The sequence below is a fragment of the Notamacropus eugenii genome, chromosome 2, assembly GCF_028372415.1.
Source record: "Notamacropus eugenii isolate mMacEug1 chromosome 2, mMacEug1.pri_v2, whole genome shotgun sequence".
Classification (NCBI taxonomy): domain Eukaryota; kingdom Metazoa; phylum Chordata; class Mammalia; order Diprotodontia; family Macropodidae; genus Notamacropus; species Notamacropus eugenii.
The window spans coordinates 73838795-73848494 of NC_092873.1; the positions used below are offsets into that span (position 1 = coordinate 73838795).

At 38.6% G+C, this 9700-nt stretch overlaps 1 pseudogene; it reads left to right on the plus strand.

The window, feature by feature from the left end:
* Positions 1–454: 454 nt before the first annotated feature.
* LOC140522658 (ATP synthase subunit beta, mitochondrial pseudogene) lies at positions 455–9057 on the plus strand (annotated as a pseudogene).
* Positions 9058–9700: the final 643 nt, after the last annotated feature.

A 9700-nucleotide genomic window follows, 5' to 3' on the forward strand; every position in this document is an offset into this window, starting at 1 on the left:
GCATGGATAGTTAAACAGGAAAGAGAAATCATAAGGGACTTACTAAAGTTGAACTGTTTACATCCTTACATGGAAATATAGTATTTGTAACTCTTGATAGTTTTCTCAGCATTTGGGTAGTTGGAGGGATTATGTACATGTGGACGGAGGGCACATGGTGAGTTGAATGGGAAAGGATGATATCTAAAAATATAAAATTAAGGGGTCAGAGAGAAATATACTGGGAAGAGAAAGGGAGAAATAGCATGGGGCAAATTATCTCTCACACGAAAGAGACAATAAATAGCTTTTTCTATGGAGGTGAACAAGGGGGAGGTGAGAGGGAAAAAGTGAACCTTATCTCATCACATTTGACTTAAGGAGAGAAAAATGTGCACACTCAACTTGCTATAAAAATCTGCCTTACACTATAGGAAAGTAGGGGAGAAGGGGATAAGTGTGGTATGTGCGGGACATGAATAGAGGTAAACAGTTTTGAGAAAGGATAGGGTCAAAAGAGAGAATAGAATAAATGGGAGGCAGGATAAGATGGAGGGAAATATAGTTAGTCTTTCACAACATGACTTCGATGATAGTCTTTTGCATAACTACACATGTAGAACCTGTGTTTAATTGCTTGCTTTCTCAGTGGGGATGCATGGGGAGGGAGGAAGGGAGAGAAGTTTCAACTCACAGTATTAAAAATGAATGCTAAAAATTGTTTTTAGAAGTGGGAAAATAAGAAATAAGATATACAGGTAATAGCATATAGAAATTTATCTTGTCCTAAAAGAAAATAGAGGAGATATTGATAAGGGAAGGGAGGGATATGATACAAGGGAGGGCAGACTGGAGGAAGGGCTAATCAGAATGCACACTATCTTAGGATGGAAGAAGGGAGAGATGGGGAGAAAATTTGGAACTCAAAATCTTGTGGAAATGAATGTTGAAAACTAAAAATACATAGATAAATTTTTTAAAATTTTAAAATAATTTTTTAAAAAATTCTTTTAAAAATCAGAATAAAAGAAAATCTAATTCCTATTTTGCTTCCTTCCTCTGCCAAAGAGAATGAATGACCTTTTGACTTAAAAAAAGACAGAGTAAACATGGCTAATCAACAAGATTAGTAGCAAAGATAGGAAGAAAGCAACTAAATGCCCATATATCACCTGGTCCAAAATGGATTTTAGTTTGTGGAAACTGAAATAACTCTAGGATGTTATGACTGAGTCATTAAATGTGATATGGAAAAACTATGGAGAACAGGAGGGATACTACAAGACCAATACAGAATATATGTTCTCATTTTCAAAATAAGAAAGAGAATTTCAGCTGTAAACTCTAATAGGCCAGTGAGTTTGACTTTGAGATTTTCAACAGGGATATAGGAAAGAAAGAAGTGAAAGGAAAGAGAGCAGAATAAGAGGGAGTATGGATTAAGTGAGACACTAATTAGAATCAAGAGACTCCTAAAGCAGGAAGAGGGAGGAAAAAGGAAGAATAATGAGTAGAAGAGGAGAGAATGGAAAGAAATAAACAATTAGCAATCATAACTGTTAATGTGAATGAGATGGAAGATAAAATGGAAGACAGGAGAATGTATTAGAAATCAGAATTTGATAATGTGTCTTTTATAAGCAATGTTTTTGAAACAAAAGGACATACAGAAAGTAAAAGTAAAAGGGAAGAGCAGAATCTATTATGCTGCAGCTGGAAGAAATCAAACACACATACAAAGAAAAAACAAAGCATGGTTAGCAAAAATTACCTCAAACCAAAGCAAAACTAAACCTAATTAAAAGATATAAGCAGAGAAATTATATTTTGCTAAAAGTTAACGTAGACAATGAGTTAATATCCATGCTAAAGATATGTGAACAAAATAATCTAGCATCTAATTCTTGAAGGAAATTAAAATGAGTAACAGGAAGAGATAGGAAATTTATTATAGAGAAGGACCTAAATTCAATGCATCCTTCAAACAGAGAAAAATCAAAAGAAAAATAAATAAGAAGCTAAAGACCTGAACAGAATTTTTTAAAAGTTAGATGTTATAGACCTTTGGAAAATATTGAATAGGAATAGAAATACAGTAATCTTAGCTATGCATGGCATCTTCACAAAAATTGGCCATGTATTGAGTTAAAAAAAATGTTACAGAGCAGAAAGAGTAAAAGTGTTTTTTTTACAAAGCGTAATGCAATAAAAATTACAATCAATAAAATGCCTGTGAAGCAAGATTAAAAATTAATTGAAAATTAGTTAACATTCCTAAAATCTAGGTGGGTCAAAGAACAAATCAGAGCAATAGTCAATAATTTCTATAAAGGTTATGAAAACAATGTGATAATATACTAAAATTTGTGGGTGCAGCCAAAGTAATTCTTGGGGAAATTTTTAAATGCTAAACTCATTCATCACTAAAAGAGAGAAAGACCAAATAAGTGGATTGGGCATACAACTCAAAAAAACTACAAAGCTGTCAAATTGAAAATCCTCAATTGAACACCAAAATACAAATCAAGGAAACCAGAGAATTTAGTTTCTATGACAAAGTATGCATGTTTCTAAGATATATAAGTTAACTGACCCAAATTTAGAGAAATCTGACCCATTGCAGAAAAGATAAAGGGTCAAAGGATATGATATGACAGATCTTAGAGGGAGAAAAATGTCAAATAATGTCAGCATCATTTGGCACAGACACATTACAAAGTGCATGTATAGCAATGCAGTTTTAATTGAAACTCTGGGAGGCTAATGCCTATATACTAATTAAAACCAAAAATTAGTTCAAGATAAGCAAACCTCAAGAGAAAATTGATATAACATATTACCTGGGTGACATCGCATAAAAAGTGAACATAAATTAGAAATGGCGGTCTCTTTCATCATTTTATCATGACATAAATTCTTATATATCCTTTAAATGTAAGAAATAATGGTTTTCTCAAGATAGAGCTGTTACATAAATTGATATTTGGCCTATTGTTGTTTTTACATAATAAGATATTACTTCTATGTGCATGTGTACATATAATAGACCTCTGAACATGTCCAGTTTGCCTATCATGAAGACTCTCTACACCATCTACCATGGTGACATTGGAGCCAGGATCATAGAAGAGACATGGCAGTGAGACAGCCTAGGAAGGAAGCTCTGAGTAGCCAGGGAGCCTACAATGTGGAGGGGGTGAGTCTCGGGCTTGAAACTGGGACTCTATATGAGCTGAATTAAATTATAAACCTAATCCCTTTCACCTCCTCAGAGACTAAAGTCCTATGAAGGAAGGATTACGCTTACCATGTGTTAGGGAGTAAGATATTTGTTTTACCTTTACAAGCAAATACTGTGCATGATTAAAAGAAATTGTCCTATAGGGTACTTCCCTCACCCTGTCTCACATTGGGGGAATACCATCAGTAGAGGCTGGATCCTATCACAAAGTGTCTAGATATCCCAGTTCCCCTGAAAGGTATTGATGAGAAACCAACAGAGGCCAGAAAGATAACATTCCTGACACTCCAGGCAGGTGGGAACTTGGTATTGTTATATACAGATTTCAAATTAGTGCTAAGTTTTGTTGCTTCCAGGTACAGAGTGTTTAAGAAGGAAATCTCTGGAATGGACCATCCAGTGTTTGCAATACCTTCATATTTGTATATTCTTAAACATTATTTGAATAAAGAAAAATACAATTCTTTTAATCAAGTCTCTTTGTAATTGGTAACTTTCTTGAGGTTCATATTTCTCCTCACTCCTCTTTTTAGGATACCTGAAGTATATCTTACTCCATTCCTTTATTGCCACTCTTCATTAACCTTTTTATGTTTGTTAAAAAATAATCATAGGATTCTTTTTTCTAATCTATTCTGCTGTATTTTACATTATGGATGAGTTGATATAATTATAGTGATTAATTGTTTTTCTTTCTTGTTGATTTGCTTGTAATTTTTTTTCTTTTTATTCCCTATCCCCTCTTTACAATTAAGGAGGGGGTGATGTTGATGATGTACTTGTGCCTAGACCTCAGCGTTTGGATCACATGTATCTGCCCAACCCAAAGACCCTATGTCCAGCAATACCTCATGAATGGGCCCAGTAAGACAAATTATCTCTCCCTGTTACAGCAGTAACAAGCTGATCCTGTAGAATTTCCCTCATATGAAGACTATCTTGTACCAGCAAAAATATCTCATACTGATTCTTAAGAAACCAACAGTATTATACATTCCAGATGTCAAGATATACATCAACTCCCATGGTTATTTTATCTAACGGGACATTGACTCTTTGAAATAATTAACATATGCTGCACCCTTTCACTGAGTTTCTTCTATACAAGCTTGAGCATCATTCTTGTTAGGATGTGAGTTCCCCAAAGCTCTACTCATTACATAGCATTACAATAACCTTTTTGCCACTTCTTTTTGAAGGAGGTCCATAACACCAGGGAAATGATGACATGACTTGCAGTTGATTTTGATTTTGACTAAAGGAGGGCTGTGCAAGGTCAGCAGCCTCATTCTCCTTCAGAGCCATTTGGATCCACTCTCTAGACATTTTTTTAAAATAAATATTTTTAAATTAATTTATTATGAGCTCCAGAGGGAAAAGGGGTTATGATTTAATCGATGAGAAAAGAGACAAAAAGACAAAGAGAAGGTAAGAAATAAAGAATGAAAGAAGAAAAGCAAATGAGAGAAAGAAAAATACAGGAAGGAAGGAAGGAAGTAATGTCTCCAGTAAACTCCAAGTTAACAGGGAAGCTTCTTGACATCAAAATTCAACTTCCTTTCATGAGGAGAGCGACAAGGAGAGGGAGAGAAAGAGGAAGAGAGGACAAAATGAGTTACGAAACTGTCTGGAGCCCCACTTGGGCAGCAAAGATTCATCACAGGTTCTTTTATCTATTTTTCAAAGAGGACCATGACTTCAGGGAAATGATGACATGACTTGTAGTTAATTTTGATTTGAGTAAGGGAGGGCTGTGAAAGGTTACAATTTACACTTTCTCCTCCAGAGCTATTTGGGTCCAGTGGCTGAATATTCATCAGGAGAACTGCAGATGATTCAGGATCCAAAACAGACCCTGCCATTTGAAGGCTAAGGCCTTTTCAGGTTCTCATTTTAAGTGAGATAGAACCCATTCAGTGAATAGGCCTCTTTACAGAGTTAGTCAAGGGATGGCTCCTTTCATTTAAAAATATAAACCTGTGATGTGGAAGAGGCTCAGGCCTGCTGTTCCAAAGGGAAATATTTACTATTGACAAGCACTCTGAGCTTGGTTGGCTCAAAATAGAGCTATTAAATCATGCTTGAGTATGGAGCAATTGTGGTCCAATCGATGACTGCCAAAGAGAAATGGTGTTGAACAGTTGACCTCTGAGAAAAGAGACAGAAAATCAAGCAAAATATAAGAAAGAAAAAAAGGAAGAAGGGAACACAAGAACAAAGAAAGAAACAAAAAAGAATGAAGAAAGCAAAGTACAAAGGAAAAGAAGGAGGAAATGAGGGGATAAAATGAAAAACTTGGAGAAAGAAAGAGAAAGGAAGGAAGAAAAGAAATGAGAAAGGAAGTAACAAGAAAAGGAAGAATTGAGGAGATAGGAAGTAATCAGGAAGGAAAGAATCTAGCCAGTAAACACCAAGTTCACAAGGAAACTTCCAGATATCAAAATTTACCTTCCTTTGGAGAGAAGAAGATTTCAAAATGGAGAGGGAGAGAAAGAGGAAGAGGGAGAGAACAACCAGAATTACCCAAGTGACTGGTTCCCCATTTTGGCAGTTCTGCCTACTCACAGATTGTATTTGTCCTTCTTTTTCAAGGACATTAGAGAAATGATGATATGACTTGCAGTTGAGTTTGATTTGACTAAGGCAGGGCTCTGCAAGGTCACCAGCCTCAATTTGTCCTCCAGAGCCATTCAGGTCCAGTAGCTAGATATGCATTAGGATAACAGAAGATGATGCAAGATGCCAGAGGAGTCTGGCAATTATAAGATGTTAGAGACAGGCTTGACACTAATAAGATATCAAGGAAAATTTATTGCAGCAGAGTCCCCAGGAATTGAAAACTTTGGCCAAATGATCCCCCACTCTTTATTCAGGAGGTGGGAGCACTGAATACAGACGTAAGATCAAGACTGATCCTCCCTCTAGGAGATGGATTGATCCATTCTCCATTACATCACAATCTTCTCTTTGTGCCCATTACATAACCCCCGTTAGTATCATTCCTCTTCTCAAACATTATTTAACATTGGACCCATGGTCAGAAAATGGAGGGATAATTTTATGCAAGGTGTGTCTGCTTATATGCATGAAGTTCATTAAGGAAGCACAATGAAGAAAAGTCTTCTCCAGGTAACCCTTGATCATTTTTCTTGGCTAGTTCCAGCTGGTTGTAGATTTGTTTCCTTTATCAATAATTTTGTAGTTTCCTGAACACCACTGTCTGTCTCCTAATTGGCTGAGTCCAATCTGCTGGCCTTCATATTATCTGATTCATTTCAAATGACTTCATCAAATAATTGCTCTCATACCATTTTTATTTCCAGGTTTAACTTAAGGACTAAATTCCTTCTTAATAAACTTATTCCTGCTTCCAGGACAAACAGAAACCTGGCAATTGTTTATCTATCCCCATACCAGATGATGGTTTCATCAAAAATCATTCCATAAAAATTCTTTCCTTTTACCCCAAAGATTTTGAGAGTCTCCTTGCCAGGTGTCATACTTTTGTGTTTGAAACTCAGTGAGGAGGATACTTCTGCTCCTGTATCCACAAGAAATGGAACACTTTCTCTGATGCCTCTGACCTCCACATTAACCTGGTTAGGCTTCAGAAGAAAGAAGGCCTGAATTTTCTAGTCTTCATCTTCCCCAAATGTCTCTTCCCTTCTCCATTCAGGGCAGTGTGTTTTGAAATATTCAGACTTCCAACATATGTAACATGTATTTTCTCCTTACCATTACTTCTTGATTCTCTCATTAGCATTAGCCTTTCTGCTCTTCCCTTGGTGGATATATCCATTCAGATTTTAGCTCCCTTGTAGTCTCTTCTGATGTAGCCATTTCCTTGACAGTCAAAACCATGATTCTTGTTTTCTGTCTTTGCTGCTCTTCCTCCTTTCTGACATATACCTTCTGAGCCACTCTCAACAACTCCTGTAAAGGCTTAGTACTTCATTGTTCTAATTTTTAGAGTTTTCTGTTTATATCTGGCAAAGGATAGTCACAATTTGTGTCTTAAAACACTCCTTCTACAAGGGGATCTTGCAAATCTAATCCAGAGTATTTTCTGAAACTTTTATTCTCTTTAAAAATTTGGAAGGACTCTCTCCAGACTCTACCATATTGGGGCTGTTGAGCTGTGCCACAGCTGCCTTGGCCTTGGGCACCCTGAGGGACCTGGGCACCTTGGCACTGTTGCCCCAAGCTCAGACCTTGTTGTGGGTGGTCCCGGCCGCGATTCAGCGGGCCTGGGACTATGTGGCCCAGACATTCCCCTGCCCCCAAGAGGGGGATGGCCCCCGAGCACATCGTGGCGATCATCGGGGCCATGGTGGACGTGCAGTTTGACGAGGGGCTCCCTCCCATCCTCAATGCCTTGGAAGTGCAGGACAGGGAGACCAGGCTGGTTCTGGAGGTCACCCAACATCTGGGGGAGAGCACAGTCTGGACCATTGCTATGGATAGTATGGAAGGATTGGTCAGAGGGCAGAAGGTCCTGGATTCTGGAGCCCCAATCAAAATTCCTGTGGGCCCTGAGACCTTAGGAAGAATCATGAATGTGATTGGAGAGCCTATCGATGAAAGGGTTCCAATAAAAACCAAAGTTTGCTGCTATTCATGCTGAGGCTCCTGAATTCATAAAGATGAGTGTAGAGAAAGAAATCCTGGTCACTGGCATCAAAGTTGTGGATCTTTTGGCCCCATATGCCAAGGGTGGCAAAATTGGTCTCTTTGGTGGTGCTGGTGTGGGAAAGACAGTATTGATTATGGAACTAATCAACAATGTTGGCAAAGTCCATGGTGGTTATTCTGTATTTGCTGGTGTTGGGGAACGGACTCGAGAAGGCAATGACTTTTACCACGAGATGATTGAGTCTGGTGTCATCAATCTGAAGGATGCCACTTCCAAGGTAGCATTGGTATATGGCCAAATGAATGAACCACCTGGTGCTCAAGCTCGGGTAGCTTTGACTGCCCTCACTGTGGCTGAATAGTTCAGAGATCAAGAGGGTCCAGATGTATTGCTCTTCATTGGTAATATCTTCTGATTCACTCAGGCTGGCTCAGAGGTGTCTGCTTTACTAAGCAGAATCCCCTCTGCTGTTGGTTACCAACCCACTTTGGCCACTGATATGGGCACCATGCAGGAAAGAATTACCACAACCAAGAAAGGTTCTATCACCTCTGTACAAGCCATCTATGTCCCTGCTGATGACTTGACTGACCCTGCTCCTGCCACCACCTTTGCCCACTTGGGTGCTACCACTGTGCTGTTCTGGACTATTGCTGAGCCCCAGCTCATTTACCCTGCAGTGGATCCTCTGGACTCCACTTCCTGGATCATGGACCCCAACATTGTTGGCAATGAGCACTATGATGTTGCCTGAGGTGTGCAATAGATTCTGCAGGACGATAAATCCCTCCAGGACATCATTGCTATCCTTGGTATGGATGAGCTATCTGAAGAAGATAAGTTGACAGTGTCTGGGGCCCGGAAAATCCAGTGTTTCATGTCACAGCCATTCCAAGTTGCTGAGGTATTCACAGGACATATGGGGAAGGTGGTACCCCTGAAAGAAGCTATTAAGGGATTCCAGCAAATCTTGGCAGGTCAGTAAGACCATCTCCCAGAGCAGGCCTTCTATATGGTCAGACCCACTGAAGAAGCTGTGACAAAAGCTGAAAAATTGGCTGAAGAGCACTCGTGAGGAGTCTGCATCTACCACCCAACCTTCAATTTTACTTGTCTGAGCACACTACACAAGAACTTTGGTTGGAAAATCTGTGTACTGTGTGAAGAATATTTAAACTTTTGAATAAAATGTACATCTCACCAAAAAAAAATTTGGAAGGAGATTCTTCCTTCTTCTGATCAATCTCAAATACCTTATTTAAATTTTGTGACTTTGAGGCAGCCTCTTTTATGCCTACTATTATCAATTCTAGAAGCTCCTGCATATTGGTTTGGTGGGTTTGGTTATTGTGATTGCAGCTTGGATCCATATTAGTGTACTTGACCTCAGCTGGGACCACACCTGCAGCAGGACTGTTACTCTTCTCCCATCCTACCATCATTGCTCTCCTTATCATACCTTTTTCTTCCCCAGTGAATAAAATATTAAGGATTGAGACTAACTCATTCCAACTGCAAATATTTGGTCCCCAAAACTGGTCTAGTTGTTCAGATAGTCCTACTGGATGTTCTATTAGTGATTTCATTTCCTTTTTTAAATATCCTTACCTCGGTGGTACTTAAGGGAGCATTCATGAATCTGATTCCTCCCTCTAGCCCTCCCATTGGGACCTCCCTCAATGGAACATAGGGGCTGAAAGGGGAATGATACTATCTTGATCTTTTCTAACCTGACATCTTCCAGGGATTTAAAGTGCAGATTCTGAACATCTTGTTTACATTGCTTCAACTCTTTCCTTAATATGGAATATAACCTCTCCTCTATTTCTCTATTTGAGCAGAGGTTG